This window comes from Ornithorhynchus anatinus, chromosome 4 (assembly GCF_004115215.2).
Source record: "Ornithorhynchus anatinus isolate Pmale09 chromosome 4, mOrnAna1.pri.v4, whole genome shotgun sequence".
Lineage (NCBI taxonomy): Eukaryota > Metazoa > Chordata > Mammalia > Monotremata > Ornithorhynchidae > Ornithorhynchus > Ornithorhynchus anatinus.
The window spans coordinates 27,913,824-27,933,084 of NC_041731.1; the positions used below are offsets into that span (position 1 = coordinate 27,913,824).

A 19,261-nucleotide genomic window follows, 5' to 3' on the forward strand; every position below is an offset into this window, starting at 1 on the left:
AAGATATCCTTTTGCCACAAAAACATACCAACACTCTTACTTCCTAAAAGCCCATTGTCGTTACCAACATAGCCTTCTGACCTTTTCTCCTTCATATTTGAGCTGGAGGAGCTTCCACTTTCACTCCTCCATTCTTCTACTTTACCTAACTGATGATCAGCTATTTCATGGCTCAGCTGATATAGGTTGGAGAAGTGAGGGAAAGTTCCCCTCATTATGCTGCCATTGGCTACTACTATTTCTTAATGCTTAACAGCTGTTACAGAATCAGCTGCTAAGAAGAGGGGTCTGAAAAAAGACTTGGGATCCATAAGAGATTCCAAGCTGAATGATGAATCAGCAACATAATACCATTGGTGCAAAAGCCAGAGTATTCTGAGAGGCACCAAGAGAAGCACTGTGATAACCCATATGCTCCATTTTGTCTTGGCTGGTTCTTTATTATGCTTCATTCATTTTTTTAATTGTATTTATTGAGTGCTTACTGTGTGACTACTAGAAAGAATGTGGTTGAAACAAGAATGAATTTTGGACTTCAGGGTGTTGAATTATATGGACAGGCTCATAAGGGAATCTCTGGAAATCTAAAAACAAAACAAAATGAAAAAAATAGGTAGCCATCAGTGACAGCTTTGTAATTCACCAGCTTGGAAACTGGTCTGTCATGGGAACATGAATGCTGAGAAAATAGGCACTTTCATCCCTTGTTTGTTTTTCCAATACCAAAATAAAACCTGTTCACGTGTATCATTGGCATATTCCAGAAACTGTAATAGGAAATACTGTGGGAAGATCGACTTCTTGACAATGAGGGCAAGTCCAGAATTGGAATAGACTCCTGAGAGAGGTTGTGAAATATCCATACCCATCTGTCTGGGTGGGTCACGCTTAGTTCTTTCATTAAAAATACTATTGTTTCTAGCATTAATTTTCAATTGGATCTCAAAGAATCAAGGAAAGTGAAAAGGAACATATAGACTCTGGCTCAATGTGGTCAGGGAATTTGTCTCGTGTGTTGTACTCTCCCATGCGCTTTGTATAGTGCCCTACACTCAGTATGCATTCAGTAAGTATGATGGATTATAATGTACTTGACTTTTTTTCTTTTTTATGGTATTTGTTAAGAGATTACTATGTGCCAAGCACTGTATTAAGTGCAAGGGTAGTATAGATTTTTCAGGTAGCATACAGTCTCTGTCTTGCATGGGGTTCAATCTTAATTCCCATTTTACAGATGAGCTAATTGAGGCCTAAAAAAGTGAAGTGACTTGCCCAAGGTCCTGTAGCAGGCAAGTGGTGGAGCCTGGACTAGAGCCCAGGTTCCTATGACTCCCGGGCCCATGATATCTCCACTAGGCATCCCTGCTTCTCATGACTTGCTAAAAACCCACCAGATCTCATTGTCCAGTCCTTCTCACTAGCCATCCACTGGCACTCCTGTTTTGCCTTTCTCTTGGTAGTTTCTGCCCCTCCCCCTTTACCCCACCAGCATCTCTGAGCTTCTCTTCCCTTTAATTAGCCATTCTGGGATGCATCTTTCATTTACAGTGTTTTTCTGGGCTTTTCTTCCTCTCATTCTCCCAATCTGGACATGTGTAGTTAGTGCTCCTTTCCTCCTGCCCCTGCATTCCCTCCACACTCAATTCTGCAGTTGGCATGGCCACTGTGACCACAGGTATGAAAGAAGAGTTAGTGCTCCTTATTTATGGAGAGCTTAGAGAGCAACAAGGTCAAAGCCCTGCTCTCCTTGCCTTCTGTCATTTGCTGCTGTCCATCATGGGTGACAGAAAGCATCCTTCCCAGACCCAAATCACCCATCCAAGCTGGAGCAGGAAGTAACCTCAGGAGGCTGTCTGGTTCAATCCTTCAACTTTCAGGGATACCTTCCAGCTACAGTGAGAGATACAAACTTTAAAGGGTTTTCAAGAAGCATGATGTCACAGCCCTTCTCAGAATCCTGTTCAATCATCCTGAAGGACAGAAGAGCCTTCTTTAACTCTACTGAAACTCATCTGTTACACTCACCCCAGCATTTAGTTAAGTGCTCTACACACAATAGACTATCCGTAAATACTATTGTTTGATGACAGGAGAGGAATCATCAATGGGCCTACTTACAGCCTAAGCTCCAGTCAGTCTCTGAATTAACCAACAGTTCCTGCAAGCCAGTTTCTTCCCCAAAGACTGTGTCAGCAAACACTGGCATTGGAACAGTACTCACACTCAAGAAATGGACTATTGTCAGCTACTCCCACCCTTATGGATAAGCACTCAACTTCTCCCCTAGTTCTATATAACAGTCTCAACCTGCCCAAGACTGCTTTGGAATTGCCAAGGGAATTCTTCAACATGGATAGTAAGTGCAGGACCAACAGCTTACTCCAGATCTAAGGATCCCAGAGACATCAAAGGGTATGGGATAAAATGGTCTTCCAAGCCACTACTCTTCCAACTCTTTCCCAGTATTCTGAAGATATTTCCTGCCAATGAAACCCTGTGCCCTTTAAGACAAATTAAATTCCAAATCTCTACTCCCTTCTCTCCTCGCCTCTGCATTCTATAGTGAATACAAAACTGAGTTTAATTAGATCCACCAGGTACTGAATGGCAATCTGCCTTTTGTCAACCTTTAAGCAAACAAGGTTATTCAAAAGATGTGGCCTTCGGTTGTGCCCATTAAGGCCTGCGCACCAATTGGCAGTAACAGAGTTATTCCAAGAATCTGATAGCCTGGTGATCCCAAAATGAGCAGCTATTGAATTTGCTGTCATTTTGTTAATGGCGAGGAACAGAATGGCGTCAAAGGAGGGGAGGAGCAGGAAGGGAACCTAATGTGTGTGTGTGTGTGTGTGTGTGTGTGTGTGTGTGTGTGTGTGTGCATGTTGCAGAAGGTTAATGAGATGTGGAAGGGTTCATAGAAGGAGGTGGGGAACTGAGACAAGGAATCATTATAATAGCTTATTTCAATGGAGGATCCTGTGGTGAATAGATCTGGAAGCTAAATGGAAGAACTGAGATGGAGTGGAATTCTGCCACTCCTGGAAATCATGGAGTGATGTCCTAAGGGTCCACCCAGTCTCCAGATACACTGCTCTCTCTTTCAAAGCCCTGTGTCCTAGCCCGTGCCTTGGGACTTCACCGTGTAATCTTTCCCTCCTTTCTCCTCACAACCTGGTGTACCCTCTCTCCCTGGAAGAGGATTGAATGGGTTTCTGAGAATCTGGAGAACTGTGGGGTCTCCAGAAATTACCTGTGGGTCTATAATGGACTCTTTAAAATAGCCAGACATTTTTTCTGAGCCATGGGGGGTGGCTGGGACCCAAATGTCCCAGTATGGAGGTTATGACCAAAAAGCAGTGCAAAGGGGAAACAACAAAAGCAACTACTACAATGACTGGGCTAGTTGAAGCTGCCTAGTACTGTGGGCATGTGTCCAAGGGTGAATATGCGATGCACTAGCCTCCTTGTTATAGGTAATAAATCAATCAATGGTACTTATTGAGCACTTATGTTCAGAATACTGACTGAGCACTTAGGAAAGAACAATACAATAGAGTTGGTAAATGTGTTCCCTGTCCACAAAGAATAGTCTATAGGGGGAATCAGACCCTAAAATAGATTACAGATTTGGGAAATAGTAGGGTATACAGTCTGTACATAAGTACTATGGGGCTAGGCTGAGTATCAATTGTCAACTTTCCACAAGTTGCTAAACTTTGTAGATCTTGTTGCCATTACCCTCAGTCAGATCTCTTGGGTTATGTATGAAAGGAGGGTTTGGGGAAAGAAAAATAATAAGCTGATAAGTGATTATTTTGGGGATGAGAACTTGGGCAGATAGATATACCATCATATGAATCATAGAAATAATGTCTAGTTTGCTCTTTAGGCATAATTAAATTCCCTCTCCACATCCACCCATGGACCGCAGACTGATAGCTTCTCCTCAGGACAGACAGTTAATCTGTTGTAGCAGGAATAAAAAGTAAAGAATTTTCAAACCTCTTGTCACACTTAAGCCAGTTAATGACTACATGTGATATGAATATACATTTATATGTATGATATATGTGATCCTCTGAGATCTTTTAGTGGAGGCATGTGTGTGTATGCATTGAGTCCTTTTGTTTCACTAGACATGCAGAGTTGAGGTTTGGATGTGTGGGGTGGAGAAAGAGGGAAGAGAAAACAGGAAGCTCCTGAGATAAGGAGTACTGGGATATTCAAATTCAGCTCACCATCACTAATCCAATCAATCTTCAGTGGCCTAGTTAATAATGATAATAGTAATAATGATGGTATTTCTTAAGCCCTTACTTTGTGTCAAGTACAGTTCTAAGCACTGGGGTAGATACAAGCTTATCAGGTTAGACATAGACCCTGTCCCACATAGGGCTCAGAGTCTTAATCCCCATTTGACAGATGAGGTAACTGAGGCCCAGAGAAGTTAAGAGACTTGCCCAAGATCACACAGGAGATAGATGGTGGAGGCAGATTAGAACCCAAGTCTTTCTGATTTCTAGGCTGTGTTCTACCCACTAGACCATGCTCCTTCCTTAGTATCCCCAGCTCTTAGTACAGTGCCTGGCACATAATAAACATTTAACAAACACAATTATTATAATTATTATTATATTGTGAGTTCCAGCCTATTTTTAGGGACATGACTAACCAATAATAAATACTTTATCACCACTTCCAAAATAGATGCAAAAACACTGACATAATTAAGAATCTTCAATTGAACAAAGCAGTCTGGACTGTCCCTGCTACCAGGGGTCTACAGCCAGAGAGGGTGCCCAGGCCAGACTCTCCTTCCACGTTATGTAGTGAGAGCCAACTCTATCCAACAATTAGAATTCTGGGAAGGTTTGTGACAATGGGCTTTTCGCTTGGGTCACTGAGGATCTGCCCCTTTTCTCCCTGTCACACCCATCCTTCCTCACTCCCCCTCACCAAGTTCTTTGGGTAAGCCTGAGGTTAGGAGCAAAGCTCTTTGGCTGGTGATTGAGGGATTAACCCTATCTGCAAAAGATTCAGCTTGGCAGTTGGTTTTGATGGGACCCTAAATTTGAAACTGATCACTGTCAGATTGATGCGGTATTAACTTTTAGTCATTTGGTCACATGTTGTTGGGAAATTTATCAAAGACTAATTCAACCAAGGAAAATCGTAATGGCCTGGATGTGAAGATTTGACTTTCCCTCCTTCTTCCAAGTTGAGGTTAGAGGCATATACAGGAGGGAGTTTAATGTTCCTAGGGTTCACTGTGTCTTTGATGGGCTGGCTCTTCCAGGATTATCATTTATTTTATTTATTTAATTTATTTAAATTATATATTATAAATTACTTGTTTATATTAATGTCTGTCTTCTCTTCTAGACTGTAAACTCACTGTGGGCAGGGAATGTGTCTGCTAACTCTGTTGTAATGTACTCTCCCAACCACTTAGTACAGTGCTCTGCACATAGTAAGCACTTAATAATTACCATTGATTGATTTTTTTTAAACAGAAGGATTTTTGAAAGACCTCCTTAACTTCAAAAAGGGCATTGACATTTTCAGATGAGAAGCACACCCTGTGACCTGAAGCCAGAATTTGTTTGGCAAATGGGATTAGATCCAGTGGCTTGAATGATTAAATTTTATGGGTCACTGCAGTCAGATCTGTAGTTGACTGAGCACTTAATACCTGAGGCTTGCTGAACTTAAGGAGACTAAGTAATGAATGGCTGACTAATAATTAATAATTATGGTACTTGTTAAGCACTTACTATGTGATAAGCACTATTCTAAGTGCTGGGGGAAAGAAAAGTTAAGCATATTGGACACAGTACCTATCTCACAGTCTTAATCCCCATTTTACAGATGAGGTAACTGAGGCCCAGAGAAGTTAAGTGACTGTCCCAAGGTCACACAGCAGACATGTGGCAGAGCTGGGATTAGAACCCATGTCCTTCTGACATCCGGGCTGGTGTTCTACCCACTAAGCCATGCTGCCCGTTCACTGGTCTAGTGCACTCTGGGAGGTGTTCACCAGAGTAACCTGGATTCTGAAATCATGAGAGTGGAAAGGAAAAGAGGTTAAAACAAAAGATAGCCCTGCCTAGCTGTACAGTTTGACAGACCAAATTAAGAAGGAAAAAGACTTTAGGAGAAAACATGCATTCTTGTAAGTCAAAAACAATAGTAACAAAGCATGTATGTCATGATTACAGCTGCCCAGTCACTTAATGGCCTCCACCCAGGACATCTCAACTTGAACATCCTGTACCTTTAGATAATTGGGACTCTAAGAAAGTATATTTTTAGACCTTTTAAGATCAAAAAAGACACCCAGTTAATAAAATTACATCCAATGAGCTCTTTCTAAGGGTTAACCTTGACTGATCAATAAAACAAAACTGGACCACAAAGACACATTTGGACAGTGGAAAAAATAGCAAGACCCTAGTTCAAAAATGAACAGTAATCCATGGTCCATCTGCTTCTTATCCCTTCATGTCTTTGCTTTGGTATCTTGCACAGGCATTAAGGAAAACACCTTTAGCAAAAAGATTAAGTATAAGACTTTTTAAATTGGTCCAGATTTGAAAACCTCCAAGGAGCATCTTCAGTCAAGAAAAGTAGAGAACGCCAATGCTTCTCTACATTTTTATGGCCTTCTTGTTAATCCCATGTACTCCCTCTAGTGAGCACATCCTTAAACTCATCCATGTCTTTTCTCCCTGGCCAACCTGGAAAAGTTGAGAGCCTTTCATATTTTTTTCCCTCCATTAACATTCGTATTAACCAGCAGCCACCAGAGCACTCTTTTTTTTCTAATGGAGAAGTGGTTTTGTACAGAAAATACTTTTCCAAAATCATTTAAGCCTACCCTTTCAACTAGTGCATTTTCTTGCATGATATGCTGACAGTGGATACCAAGAAGGAGCAATGTTGAAGGAGCAAGGAATCCCAACACCCAACCAAGTCTACCCAAAGAGGATGGTCTAAAAACTTTGTCAGTGTCCTTTGTGCTGCACTGCAAAAGGTGGTATCTTTTAACTCATTCTTGGCCTTCAGGCAGGTGAAGGACTTAAACTATCCAAGACAGATGGTTTTCTATTCTCTTTTTAAAACACCTTCAGTAGCTTGTTCTTTTTTAAGGTATTTGTTGTATGCTGACTATGTACCAGGCACTGTACTAGGCACTGAGGTAGATACAAGCTAATCAGTTGGACACAGTTCATATCCAACATGGAGCTCATGGTCTTAATCCCCATTTTTCAGAGGAAGGAACTGAGGCAAAGAGAAGATAAGCAACTTGCCCAAGTTTCACACAGCAGACAACTGGTGGGGGTTGGAATTAGAATCCAGGTCCTCTTCCTCCCAGGTCCATGCTCAATCCACTAGGTCATGTTGCTTCTGTCTAACCAAATTCTTTCTTCTGCAATTAAAGCTCATTTCCCCTTGTTCAGTGATGGACCTGGTGAACAATTTCATAAAAATCTGTCATCTACTTCAAGCCCATAATTAAATCAGTCCTCAGTCTTCTCTCCTCCAAGGAAAACATCCCATTTTCCTAACTTTTTTCCCTAAGACCCATTTTTAACTAAACAATTACTGTTTCCTCTCCTGAATTTCCACATATTTTGTAAAATCAAGAGACCAAATTTGACACAATTTTCTACAACCTGGAGGCAGGTCTATTGGACAAGAGCACAGGACTGGGAGTCAGGAGACCTGTGTTCTTGTTCCAGCTCTGCCTTGGGACTTCTGTAGGACCTTGAGCAAGTCACTTAACTCTAGCTTCAATTTCCTCCTTGATAAAATAGATTGTGAGGCCCTCGTGAGACAGGAATTCTGTATGATTTCATAACCATGTATCCATCAATCAATCAGTCCATCAATTATATTTACTTAGCACTTAACTATGTGCAGAGCACTGCACTAAGTACTTAGGAGAATACACTATAACAAAGTTGGTAGACACCTTCCCTGTCTACCACGAGCTTACAGTCCAGAGGACTAGACAACATTTAGCATTACTACAACACTTAGCCCAGAGTAAGCACTTAACAAGCAATAATTATGATTAATTTATTCAACAGTATTTCTTGAGTGCTTACTATGTGCAAGAGCACTGTACTAAGTGCTTGGAATGTACAATTCGGCAACAGATAGAGACAATTCCTCCCAATGACGGGCTCACAGTTTAAACGGTTAATTATTGAGAGTCTGATCAATGCAGAGAAGAGAGAAAAGATTGCTCCCCAGCTCTTGCAAGTCATATCCCATGATCCTAGGCTCCATTTTAGAAACAGGACCACACTGACTCAGCTCGTGGTCTACTATGGTCAACTAATCATTAATTATGCTCCTTCTCCTTATAGGCACCTTGCTCTTACTGTCTTTCACCTTTTTGTTAACAAGAACTGCGAAAAATTAGAGGAAATTTATTTGATGATGTTTCACCTCTCCCATTTTTTAAGAACTGGCATTCAATTAGGTGAACTGGTTGGGAGTGTTAAATGTATGAAACATGGTCTCTCCCAGAGTCCAACCATGAATTTCAACTCCACGCAATCCAGCCACATCTTCTCAATCTCCACATTTTCTGTGGGCTGATGCTCTTTGACAGACAGTAACTGTATTCCCCAGTGGTCTTCAAACATCTGGAGAGGGGAGGTGGATGGGAAGACTTCAAGACATGAAAACTCTTCCAAAATCATGAAGTTCATGTCTTTAAATCCTGGCTCAGGTTAACAGCAAGCTTTTTAGTGGGGAAGGATGAAATTTCCCTACCGTTGCTGCAGGTGATCTCATTTTCCAACACTCTCTGCTTTCCTCTGGCTGTCAGACCATGGGGAGCTTTTTCTCCTGTTGTGGGACTTCAACAATTTGGGGGAGAGGTCAGGTTCCTGGACAAGACCCAATACAGGCTAGTGCAGGGTTCAGTTCTGCATATGAATCAGGGGAATAGCTGAGGGCGCTAAGAAATGTGAGCTGGCTGGCAAGTGTTCTATTGTAACAACATTTTTGTCCTTGGAATATAGACTCTTAGAATATGAACAGAAAGATGTTATACTCTATATAACCAGAGAAGCAGACTATAGTATTATATAGAGAAGAAATCACTAATTGTTCAAACATATACAAATATTTGTTACCAAAAGGGTTCTTTTTCCTATTTTTCCTTCTTTCATTCCCCCTTTCTATCTACCTCTCAATCTGGGGTGGCAGGGAGTGTGGGGAAGAGGACCGACAGGCTACCTGTTAGTGAATAGGCAGAAAAAATGAATGAAAAGCAATTACATAGAAAAGTCCCCTATAGTTGCCTTGATGACTTGTGAAATAATCAAAGAAAGAAGTGTTTGCTGTGCTAATACATGTGCTATACCACTTTTTCAAAATTCCTCAAGTTTATTATTTCATTAAAATAGCATCACAAGATGGTGGCGTGATCAAATGAATCACCTGCCATTGTACAAGCCACCAATTATGAAAGCAACAAAGGACACCAAGGCTTTTTCCTTAAAGGAAGCATTCTCCTGGAGAGTGGCAAATGGGCAGACCCAGGCACAGTAAAACTTGCTGTTGAGGAGAGAGGCAACTACAGACTCCATCCATGAGTGTGGATGGCTCAGTGCAGTCCATCACTATCCCTGGAGAAACAGTTCAAGTGCATGAGCTGCTGATGTTGAGAAATTTGAAACAAAAGTCCCATGCAAATAGGCAGCACAAGCTTGGGATTCGCTGCTTGATTACTGATGAGGCAGCAAAGAGTTTTGGTGGCAACTTGAGTGCCTGAGCAGTTCTGTTCAGGAATATATAGCTCACCATGAAGACAACTTAAACAAGATCCCCCCGAGATTTGCCTGACTCACCTGAAATAAGATCCTAATTTGTCTCTGAGCCCCTTATGGGTCACGGACGAATTCACTTGTATCTACCCCAGCACTTAGAACAGTGTTCAACACATATTAAGAGCTTAACAAATACCATTTAAAAAAAAAGCTCCCCCAAAGCCCTGACTGGAAACCCTTAATATTGAAATGCAAAAAACTCCTAAAACTAACACAAATTTAATAAAAACTGTCTATGGAACACCATTCTTTTCTAGATTCTCAAACAGATCATTAAAATAACACAACCTCTTCAAACTCATAGGAGACTTACCAATACCTCTATATTTGTGAAATTAACTTATATTACTGTACCAGAATCAAGATAATCCCTTAAAATTATGTGCTTCTGAATATAAACATAATTATTTTAATCACTTTATTCCCCAACCCTAAACATCTGTCATGACTCCTCTCTCCATTGGCAATCTCTCTATCTTAATGATCCCATCTTATCTTACTGTTCTTATGTAATCCCTAGTAATATATACTTTATTACTGTTCTTACCAAGTAGGAAATGTCTGAAATATCAGCTTGAAGGTGTATCAGAAGGGAAAAAGACAAAGAGGAAAGAGGAGAGATATATACAGAAAAACAAAATGCAAACACATATCTCTTGCCTTTTTCTTCAGCCCTGAAGAAATACTGAATTTGGGTTTAGCCACCTGCAGATGTAAAGAACGACTTTGTTTTTCTTGCTAAAACTGGTCTCCCAAACTCATCTTGGTTTTCAAGAAATGTGGGACTCATATCATCAAATCTGTCTCTGACAATGAGGCAGTATGGTAACCAATAAGGGGATAGACTGCAATTTTCAACATGGGGCCCAAAGGTCACAGTGCCAAGTTGTGGTCAAGAGACCAGAAGCTCCTCTAGGAAGACAGTCTAGAGTGCCTGAGGACCAGACCCAATTTCTGTAATTTGACTTCTCTGTTTTCTTATACATTCCTTCCTGGTAGTCTCACTGCCATCTCTGAGCTTAATGCTGGTGAACTGAGTGCATTCTGTCAAGGGTTTTTGATTTTATGCTTTCACATTTGATTACATTTGCATTCACATGGTTTTTATCTTCAATTTTAATTTTATTTTTTTACATCTTACCACCATTGACAGTGCAGTAGTAATGTTTGGTAAACATCATGGCTTACAAGCAGAGCCAAAAGATATGTTTCCTTTGATTATTAAACATTCTGTGCCAATCAGAGATTAGCTCTCTCCTTTGCAGCCTTGTAGAGGCTGTTTCAGATTTAGATCAATTTAAATCACTCTGGATAAACTTTAGGATTTGTATTTTTTGTTTGACAATTTTTTGAACCTAACATGGATTCTCTTCAAACTAGGATGGTCATGGCCCGTGGAGGGATAATAATAGAAAAGGCCATAAAAAATTCTAGACAGCTCCAAATGTCTCTTTTCCTAGGGAAGACGCACGCACACACACACACACACACACAAAGTCTTTTGGGGGTTTTAAATCGTCCATGAACAATTTCAGAATGGCTGATGGACTGAGCAACTTTTCCTACCCTTGGGCAACTTTCCCTCTTCTCTCAAATACTGCTATTCAATCAATCAATCAATCAATCAATGCTATTTATTTTACTGTGAGCAGAGCACTGTACTAAGCTTGTATGAGAGTACAATAGAATAGAGTTGGGAGACATGCTCCCTGCTCTCAAAGAACACCATTGTGTAGTGGAAAGAACATGGTCCGGGAGGCAGAGGACTTGGGTTTTAATCCTGGTTCCATCACTTGACGGCTCTGTGATTTTGGGCAAGTCACTTAACTCTCTGTGCCTCAATTACCTTTGTAAAATGGGGATTAAGACTGTGAGCCCTATGTGGGAGAGGGACTGTGTTCCACCTGATTACCATGTACCTACCCCAGCACTTACAACTGTGCCTGACACATAGCATGCACCTAATACCATAAAAAAGGAGCTTGCAGTCGAGTGAGAGCTTTCAATCTAGTGGAGGGGTTTGTAACCTCATTATTTGGTGGTGCTACAGTACTTCTAGGAAATAGTTTATGGCACTTAAAAGACATTCGTGCTTATCAAAGGACTAGGGCCTCCTTCATCTAAAATATCAGAATGCAGCCCTGTATAGGGTCTCTGACACTTGTCTGCTTGGAGAAGTCACTTAACTTCTCTGTATATCAATTACTTCATTGTATATCAATTACTTCATCTACAAAATAGGGATTAAAACTGTAAGCTCTATGTGGCCAACATGATTGACTTTTTTTATGTATTAAATGGTATTTGTTAAATGCTTACTGGGTGCCAGGCACTATAAAAAGCTCCGGGGTAAATATAAGATAATTAGATTGGACACAGTTCAGGTCTATATGAGGCTCACAGTCTTAATTTCCATTTTTTTATTGAGACACAGAAAAGTTAAGTAACTTACCCAAGGTCATCCACCAGATAAGTGGCAGAACTGGGATTAGAACCCAAATCCTTCTGAGTATGTCTACCTCAGTACTTAGTGGGACACATAAGTGAGCACTTAACAAATACCACAAAAGAGGTGGCAGGGGAGAGGTTCAGATGTTCTAAGAGACCTGCTGGCTTTACCAAACCTCTTGACTAAATTTAATGTATGTGACTTGACCTACTCCTCTCTCCTCACCTTTATCACCAATAGGGGTAGTATCACATGGGGCAAAAACTGTTCATCTGCAACATAGCATACTGGTGCCCCAAGAGGCACTGAAATGACTTGTATCAGTCTGCTGTCCAGAGAATGTGCCAAAATGAGAGGTCCTATCTGAGGTTCATTTTGTTTTTAATGTCACCTGCCTGATTTCTTCTTCCATTTCAGAATCAGAACTGGGTCTTCCAAGAACTCCAGTCTCTCATCCCACATATGAACCCCCTGCCTGATCCGAACTTTGAGAGCACAGTCTTTGGGAAAGGGTTTGCTTCCTGCCTTAAGGAGTCTCCATTCTTCAGCCCCACTTCCCTCACCTGTCAGGAGTTTTCCATTCCACCAGCCTGGATGTGCTTTGCCCTGGGGAAATTGAGTAGATCTCAGCAAAAGATGGGGTCAGAGTAAATGAGGGAAACCAGCAAACTAACCATAGTCCCATCTGGGAAGGCCAGGGGGTCGGGAGTGGAAAGAGTGAGAAACTCCTTTCCACAGCCTGACAATGTTATAGATCACAGTCTGTCTCACACTCTCAAATCCAGAGAAAGAGTTTGGGTGAGTCTATATGTGGGTGGTGGAAGAATTGAAGGGAAAAAGGGAATATCTGATTTTTGGCCCTGCCATGATCGCTAAGTTTTCTAAAACAGTTCTGACATCTAAAGTGACTGGCAACACCCAAAAGCCCTCATAACATTTTTATTCGGTGGGCAGGGACCTGGGACCTTCCTAATGGAACAGCGGCCTGAGCTAGGGAGTGCTCAGACCTTATGATCTGTGAAAGATTAGGGCCACATTGTACTCTGTTCTTTCTTTGTCCCAACTCCATTCAGCTGTTCAGAGCTTGTCAGAACCAGGGTCTCTTCCTAGTGATCCAGCAGATGATAAAGGCCTAGAGGGAGAGGGCTGAGAGAAAATCATGAGATAGGGACATATGAGTATGGGCATCACCAACCCTGGCTCAGCTCATGAGTCATCTAACCTAGGACTCTATGATGGGCCAATAGGCTATTTGAAGAAATGCTGGGATGGTTATCCTCCTGGATGCCCATGCTGATGTTTAGGAAGGGATGATTAACATACCCACTAACCCTCAAGTATTACCTGCTTACTCATAAATTTACCCAAACCCTCTTGAACATGTCAATATTTCCACCTGTAGGTCTACCTTAGGAACAAATCCCAAATGTCCACCACTTTCTAGGTGAATAAATAATAATGATAATAATTTGTTAAGCACTTATTGTGAGCCAAACACTCTACTAATCAATGGGACAGATACAAGTTAATCACTTCAGACACCATCCTCTATTTTTTTATTATGGTTTTTTTTGATGCTTCCTATGTTCCAGGAACCGCTCTAAGCACTGGAGTAGAAGGAAGATAAACAGGTTGGACACAGTTCCTGTCCCATACAGGGCTCACATCTTAATCCCAGTTTACAGATGAGACAACTGAAGTCTAGAAAGGCTAAGTGACTTGTCCAAGGTCACAGTGCAGACCAGTGGCAGAACTGGAATTAGTACCCAGATCCTCTGACTCCCAGGCCCATGCTCTTTCCACTAAGCCATGCTGCTTGTCCATATGGGGCTCCCAATCTAAGTGTGAAGAAGAACAGATAAGGAAAGTGAGGAAGTTTTTTCTTTGGTTTGTTCTGAAGTTGCCATCATCAGCTTCAGATGGAGAAGCCTGGTTCTCACTGTTCACAGAGTTACAGTTCACAGAACCAGCGTGGCTCAGTAGAAAGAGCGGGGCTTGGGAGCCAGAGGTCATGGGTTCTAATCCCTGCTCTGCCGGTTGTCAACTGTGTGACCTTGGGCAAGTCACTTAACTTCTCTGTGCCTCAGTTATCTCATCACTAAAATGGGGATGAAGACTATGGGCCCTACGTGGCACAACCCGATTACCTTGTATCTACCCCAGTGCTTAGAACAGTGCTTGGTACATAGTAAGTACTTAACAAATACCAACATTATTATTATTATTATTATCTCTGGAATTCCCCATAAGTGCCATTTGAGAAATGAAAGGAAACATGGTAGAGACTGCAGCCTCTTCCTATTTATCCTGAAGGTCAAATGGCCAGGAGAAATAGCAACTGCCTCCTTCCATTGTCCCCCAGTGAGAGGGCAAGGGGCAATGAGTGAACATACTGCACTTTCTTCTCTTTACACAGAGGTTGGTTCCATCTGTTGGATCCATCAGGACCCCATCCCCCACCCACCCCCCACCCCCCCGACCGGCTTTGCTCCTCTCCCTGAAAAGGAGGAATTGATTTGTGTGGACCTGATTGGGACCACGTGACTTAAGGGAGGGCAATTCCTTGCAACTGGGACAGAAGAGACTTAGTGTAGGGCATGACCTTGGGAGGTGCTAGATTAGCTTTTATTTACTCAAGCACTTAGTACAGTGCTTGGCACAGAGTAAACACTTAACAGATACCATTAAAAAAAGAGTAGCCAGATACCAAAAGATGCTTCTTGATTCATGGCATTACTAATGGCTGAGAGGAGGAGATCCAGTCTCCCAAAGAAGCTATTCTCCTGAAGTGGAAAAAGGTCCTTCTAGTAACATTTTTAAAGCCAAAGCAACAAGCTAACTGATACAAACCTCACTTTTAACTAAGAGGAGAAGGGCCTGAGGGCTCCATCCCAGGGTCGCTCTTGTAAAGCAGGAGGCTCATGATGGTCCAAATGATAAAAGAACTCTGCAGTGATGAGCACATTTCAGAGATCAACATAACTTATTAGTACTAAAAGGGCTGGAAGAAATTAGATATCACTTTACCTTCCTTAACGCCAGGACAACACTATCCTGCTCCAGGACAACACTATCCTGTTTCAGAAAACTTTCAAGGTTAAGGATTCCTCAGCCCAGTGGTTCTTAGCCTCAGTCCATCTTTAAATCATTCTAATACGACTCTCTCTTGTCATTGAAAAAGGCTACTGGATCCAGTTTAAGGAAAATCTATCTGATTTTGCACTGCCCTTTTTTGTTCTACGACATTTGTTAAGCACTTACTACAGTCCTGGCACTCTACTAAAATCTATCTGTTTTATTGTTATATTGTACTCTCCCAAGTGCTTAGTACAGAGCTCTGCATGCAGTAAGTGCTCAATAAATATGACTGAATGACTGACTGTACTATGTTTTGGGGTTAATACAAGCTAATTAGGTTGGACACAGTCCATCTCCCACGTGGGACTCACAGTCTTAATCCCCATTTTACAGATGAACTAACTGAAGCACAAAGAAGTGAAGTGACTTGTCCAAGGTCACAGAGCAGACAGGCAGGAGACCCAGGATTAGAAACTAAGTCCTCTAACTCCCAAGCCTGTGCTCTATCCACTAGGTCATGCCGAGCTTCTGACTCTCACAGAAGTCAAGAAGGGTGAAAACTGGTAAAGAAATGATGGCATCAAAGACCAGAGGGATTGCCCTCTCAATCTCTCTTATCTCTCTTTCTCGCCAACCAAAGCTTTCTGTTTCCTTTCTCATTCTCCCTGCTTCTCTCAATTCACATATAAGGTAATCTTCTCATTTAGTCTTCATAGCTAGAGTCATAAAGAAGGGAGTGCCCTTTTAGAAAAAATCTTCCTCATCACCAACACCCTGTGTCATCATTATCTTCATCATCATCACCCTCCTCCTCCTCCACTGGATGCCAAAACTCCCACCATATCTCAAACAACCCAACTCTCCATGAAAAAGCCTAATGGGGTTACCTCTCAGCCCCCAAAACCACCTTCTTAATTATTCATTCGTTCATTCACTCAGTCATTTTTATTGAGGACTTACTGTGTGAACTAAGCTTCCCCCCTAGAATGCAAGTTCACTGTGGGCAGGGAATGTGTCTGTTTATTGCTGTATTGTACTCTCCCATGCGCTTCGTACAGTAAGCGCTCAATAAATATGATTGAATGAATGAATCAACAGCCACATATTAATTTTGCAGTTTGGGGGTCTCCTCCAGCATCCTATAAATTAAAATGACACAATTTGTGGCAAGGCAGATGTGAATAAAGATTAATGTAGAAATTACTCAAGTTTAAAATTAAATAACTTCCCTGAGGTCTCCTAAACATCTAACTGGACATCCATTTATCTTCTTAAACACAAACAACAGATCTCTGAATCAAAGCTCCCCCCAGGGGACACGATGGATCAGCTCCCATCCCATCATCTAAGTGTTTCTGCAGCTGCCTGGGCTGCTATATATCAACTGTCGGGGAGGAGAGAAGTTCTGAGAACACTGTGGAAACGAGAGAGGAGAAAGCTTGTCGATAACCCTTTACTGTTCCATTGAGCCCCGAGAAGGGTCAGAAAGGCTGCCCAAGATCCTGGAGCCTTTCCAGATTCCCTGTTCCATTCCTGGACCAATAGGATAGTGCCCTGCTTCTTACCTTAGCATCAATCGAGGTCAAAAATCTAGTTCTGTTTCCCGTTGTGAGGAATCTGGACTTCTACGTGACTTTATAGAGTTATCTGCTCTCTCTCTCTCTCTCTCTCTCTATCTTTGTATTAACAGAAGTAGTAGTATTATTTAATGGCTACAGTGTACTGAACTAATCTCTTGGGAGATGCAAAACAGAGAAGTGGCATGTTCTCTACCAAGAAGGAACTCATACGCTCTAATAAGGGAAACAGACATTAAAATATTTACAAAGAGTAATCAAAACAACTGAATGCAAAATTGAATAATGTATATACATAAGTACTTTCTCTGTCCTTCTATATCTCTGCCTCAGTGGTAGAGGGGAATTGAGAGGTTATTTTGTCAATTCCCCTGCTACCAGGAAGGTTCTATCTACACCATCTGAGGTGGTTGACTATCATATTCTTTACAGTATCAGGGGAAAATCATTCTTCCTCCTATTCCAGTTTTTAAGAACTAATAAGTACAAGAATGTCTTCCTTATTTCTGACCTCAATACCGCCTGTTGCCATTTAAACTCATTTCCTTTCTTCTTGTCATTATTGGAGATGGGGAGATAATTATCTCCTTATAATAACCCTTCTTGTGAGGAATGATACTGAGCTTTGCTGATAGTCATTTGCCCCGCAGCAAGGCAGTCAGAAATGCAGAGAGAGTATGCTGCTTTGTCACTCTTTCTGGGAAAGTGAGGAGACTAGGAATGCTAATATCTGAGTCCAAGAGAAGATTTGCCGGTAATGGAAGGAACATGGGTTATGCTTTAGCCCCAGAGAGAGCGATCCTGAGCTATTTTAACTTAATTCATGAGAATTATCAATCCTGAATATACCTTTAGCGCCATACCAGTATATTTTCAGATAGACAGATAAAGGAGTTATCGAGGCAGGCAGACAGACACACAGCAGAAATACACTTCAATTCCAAGAGTAAAAAGCTCTTCTTGTTGGACTGGTGAGGGGAGGGGACTTTGCACTTGTCTGTATACCTGTTAAGCCCTTTGATACTCACCCCCAGCCCCATAACACTTTTGCAACATCTCCTTATAATCTATGTTTCCCCTATTTATACTTTATTTTAATGTTTGCCTCTCCCTGTAGGTTGTAAGCTCCTTGTGAACAGGGCATTGGGGAAGCAGCGTGGCTCAGTGGAAAGAGCACAGGCTTTGGAGTCAGAGGTCATGGGTTCGAATCCCAGCTCTGCCACTTGTCAGCTGTGTGATTGTGGGCAAGTCACTTAACTTCTCTGTGCCTCAGTTACCTCATCTGTAAAATGGGGATTAAGACTGTGAGCCCCACTTGGGACAACCTGATTCCTCTGTGTCTACCCCAGTGCTTAGAACAGTGCTCTGCACATAGTAAGCACTTAACAAATACCAACATTATTATTATTTATAGGGGTGGAACTTCACTTTTAACTCCTCTCTCCCTAGCCTACAAGAGAAATAGTAATCTCTAAATCCTCGGTGGACAGTCCTGATTGGAGAATTGAGGCTTCTTATGCAGTTTGGGAAGATGTTTAGGAAACTGATGAATGGATGCTGTGGCAATACATACATGTGGTATCCAGGTTATATGCTGCCAGTTGTGCCCACCGAAGGGGGTTGGCAAGGACCACCCAGAAATTTCACTTAGCTATACTGGGCATGGACAAATGACACTCTCCCCTTCCTAAAATATAGCAATAGAGAGTTCATCTCTGCCAGTTCAGTGCAACCTCCTGTCCCTTCTCCTAAAGAGAGAGTGAGGTTCATTGAGCCGAACACCCCAATGCCCACTTCTTCCACTCCACCTTCACTCCCAGGTTCCTAGGTTAGACATTCTATTTTTGTTTATAGAGTCGGAGGCAGGACGGTGTTACGTGATCTGCCCTAGACCCTGGTATGGCAGCGCCAGACGTGGGATTGAAGTTCCCCTGAGTCCTTAGCAAAAATAGCCCAGCAACTGCTTTCTCTGCAGAATCTCACATTCCATCCTGCCACCCAACACCAGTACCACTGTGGGTAGCTTAATCTGGAATGACTCATTTGCTCTGGACCGATGTGGGGAGAAAGAGGAGGAGGAGGAGGAAGAAGAGAAGGAGAAAGAGGAGGAGGAGGAGAAAAAAGAGAAGGAAAAAAGGGAGGCTGAAGGAGTAAGGTTCTCTGATGAAAGAAAATGAGATTCCCATAGTTTGTAAAAACAAGGCAAAAACAGTCTGTGGGCTGGATTACTGTTCAGTGAATGAGGAAAAGAACTCTTTAATTTATACATTCTTAAAAGACAATAGGTAAAGCATTTCACATCCTGGACT

General features: G+C 41.8%; 1 protein-coding gene across 3 annotated transcripts in view; it reads right to left on the reverse strand.

Annotated features, from left to right (window-relative positions):
• ASTN2 (astrotactin 2) overlaps positions 1–19,261 on the reverse strand; it is an 869,558-nt gene that overhangs the window by 222,868 nt on the left and 627,429 nt on the right. The gene's annotated exons all lie outside the window — the stretch shown is intronic.